General features: G+C 35.1%; 1 non-coding gene across 1 annotated transcript; it reads left to right on the top strand.

The window, feature by feature from the left end:
• The first annotated feature begins 216 nt into the window (after window positions 1-216).
• On the top strand, window positions 217-320 carry LOC111722633. Its single transcript, XR_002771368.1, has one exon. It is a non-coding gene; the product is annotated as a U6 spliceosomal RNA (small nuclear RNA).
• Window positions 321-3138: the final 2818 nt, after the last annotated feature.

The raw sequence follows: 3138 nt of genomic DNA, 5'->3' as shown, positions 1-3138 counted from the left end.
TTTCTTAGAACCTAACCAGATAATTCTACAATTCCAGGGAAATGCAATATTGGTGAAGGAATAGAAAGACAGGTTAATGAAACAGACCCATTGATATGCTTATATGGCATCGCAAATCAATAATTTAATAAATGTTATTAGCACAATTAGATAACCATTTAGGAAAATATTAAATGAAATTTCTGCCTAATTTCATTTTTAAAAATATAGAAGAATGCTTGCTTCAGCAGCCCATATCCTGCAATCAAATAACATAAAGAAGTTTAGCATGGCTACTGCATAAGGGTAACACACAAATTCATGAAGCACTCCATATTTTTGAAATGAATGAAAGACATGATGAAATTGGAAAGGATATATCAGAGCTTAAAGAATTGAAAGAGTCATTCAGGGATTTTCAAAATGCAGTAGAAATTTCAACAGCAAATTAAATCATGGAGAAGAGAGAATCTCACCAATTGAAGACACAGCTCTTGAGCTAACGTAGTCATTTAAAGCAACAGAAAAAAAGAGAGTAAAAACAGAGCAATCCCTTAGAGAATTATGGGATTTCATGAAGCATACAAGTATACAAATTATAGATATCTCTGAATGGGAAGAAGAAATGATACAAAGGAATGGAAGCCCCTCTGGAGGATATCATCAGTGAAAATTTCCCAAGCATCACAAAAGATTCTGACATATCCCTTATAGATAGATATTGAACCCCAGTTCATTTCAATAGAAACACAGCATATCCTTGACACATTGTAATGAACCTGGCCAAAGTCAAAATGGAAGCAGCCAGGAGTAAGCACCAACTGATCTACAGAGACAAATATATCAGGGTGACAGAGGATTTACTCAGCTGAAACATTACAAGTCAGAAGAGATTGGGCTCTGACTTTCCATAAAATAAAACAAAACAGCTTCCAGCTTAGGATTCTGTATCCTGTGAAATTGAATTTCATATTTGATGGAAAAATCAAATCTTTTACTAACGAGCTGTCATTGAGGAAATTTGCCTATATAAGACTAGTTCTGCAGAAAGTACTAAGACCCATGCTACCTACAAATCATCACAGTGTATCACCAGCAAAGTAAACACATCCAAAAAATCGAAGTCAAAGCCTAGCTTTGACAATGGCCCAAGTAATAAAACTAGGTGACAGACATCCACAAAACAAGATGAACAGAATATGAACACCCACCATAATTATCAATTCTCTCAATAAATGTGAATGATTTGAATTCCCTACTAAAGAGGCACAGGCTGGCTCACTGGATGAAAAAAACAACAAAAAAAAAAAACACAAGCCAACTACATTTGTCTTCAAGAACACACCTAGTCTTGAAGGACAAAGTAAAACTCAGGTTTAAGGGCTGGAGAACAATATTTTAGGCAAATGGAAATCAGAAGAAATCAGGGGCTGCTATCTTATTGGCAGATACAATTGGATTTAAACCAATAAAAGTAAAGAAAGACAGAGATGAACACTATACATTGGTCAAGGGAACAATATAAAAAGGAGACATTTCAATCATAAATATATATTCACCTAACTTAAATACTCCCAGATTTATAAAACAAACCCTAACCGGTCTGAACAATAAAATATTCTTCAATACCATAATTGCTGGAAACTTCAACACATCACTGATAGAACTAGACAGATTCTCTAAACAGAAATTAAACAAACAAACAAACAAAAATCAATGGACTTAAACATGACCTGAGAGAAATTGAGCTTAATAGACATAGACAGAACATACTACACTAATATTACTGAGTATACATTTGTCTCTTCAGCTCACAGATCATTCTCCAAAACTGATCATATCCTAGGACACAAATCAATCCTCAACAAATTGAAAGGAATAGAAATTATATCTTGTAACTTTTTGGACCACAGTGGAACAAGGGTAGAATTCAACTCCAACAGAAAGCTTCAACCCCACACAAAGCCATGAAACCTAAACAAACTGATACTGAACAAAAAGTGGATCAAAGAGGAAATAAAAAAGGAAAACTTTAGATTCCTCAAACAAAGTGACAATGAAGCCACAAGCTATCAAAACCTATTGGATACTGCAAATTTCCTATTTTATAAATTAAATCATAGTTGTGTACATTAATACTATCATGGGGTACAGTGTGTTGTTTCTATATACAGTTTGAAATACTTCCATCCAACTGGATAACATAGCCTTCATGTCATTTTCTTAGTTATTGTGTTAATCAATTTATATTCTACATTTAGAAAGACTCATATGTACCCCCATAGGATAAACCATAGACATGATTTCAACAATAGCCCTCCCTCCACCCAATCTTTCCCCTCCCCTCCCCTCCCTCTCCCCTTTTCCTGTATTCTTGGACTAAAATTGGGTTACAGCTTTCCTATGAAAGCTATAAATTAGTTTCATAACCGGGTTGAGTACATTGGATACATTTTCTTTGGTTCTTCAGATACTTTGCTAAGAAGAATATTCTCCAGCTCTATCCATGTAAACATGAAGGAGGTAAACTCTCCATCTTTCTTTATGGCTCCATAGTATTCTGTGGTGTACATATACCATAATTTGCTAATCCATTCATGGGTCAATGGGCACTTGGGCTTCTTCCATGACCTAGCAATTATGAATTGGGATGCAATGAATATTCTGGTGCAAATACCTTTATTGTAGTGTGATTTTTGGTCTTCCAGATATATACCTAGTAGAGGAATTGCAGGATCAAATGGCAGGTCTATTTTTAGGTCTCTAAATGTTCTCAAGATGATTTTCCAAAAGGAATGTATTAGTTTGCAATCCCACCATGAGTGCAGAAGTTTTCCAGAAGCTTTTTAATTTGATGAGGTCCCAGTAGTATATTTTTGATGTTGCTTCAATTGCCCAGGGGTCCTCCTCATAAAATATTCTCCCAGGCCGATTTCTTCAAGAGTTTTCTCTATAATTTCACCTAGTATTTTTATAGTTTCATGTCTTAAGTTTAAATTTTTAATCCAGTGAGAGTCTATCTTAGTTAGTGGTGAAAGGAGTGGATCCAATTTCAGTCTTCTGCAGGTCGCCAGCCAGTTCACCCAGCACCATTTGTTAAATAGGGAATCTTTTCCCCACTCAATGTTTTTAATTGGCTTGTCAAAGATCATATAGTGG

Source organism: Otolemur garnettii, unplaced genomic scaffold (genome assembly GCF_000181295.1).
Source record: "Otolemur garnettii isolate 467f Iridium unplaced genomic scaffold, OtoGar3 scaffold00295, whole genome shotgun sequence".
Taxonomy (NCBI): Eukaryota; Metazoa; Chordata; class Mammalia; order Primates; family Galagidae; genus Otolemur; species Otolemur garnettii.
Note: the sequence above shows the minus strand (reverse complement) of the source record. Positions and strands in the feature narration are given on the sequence as shown.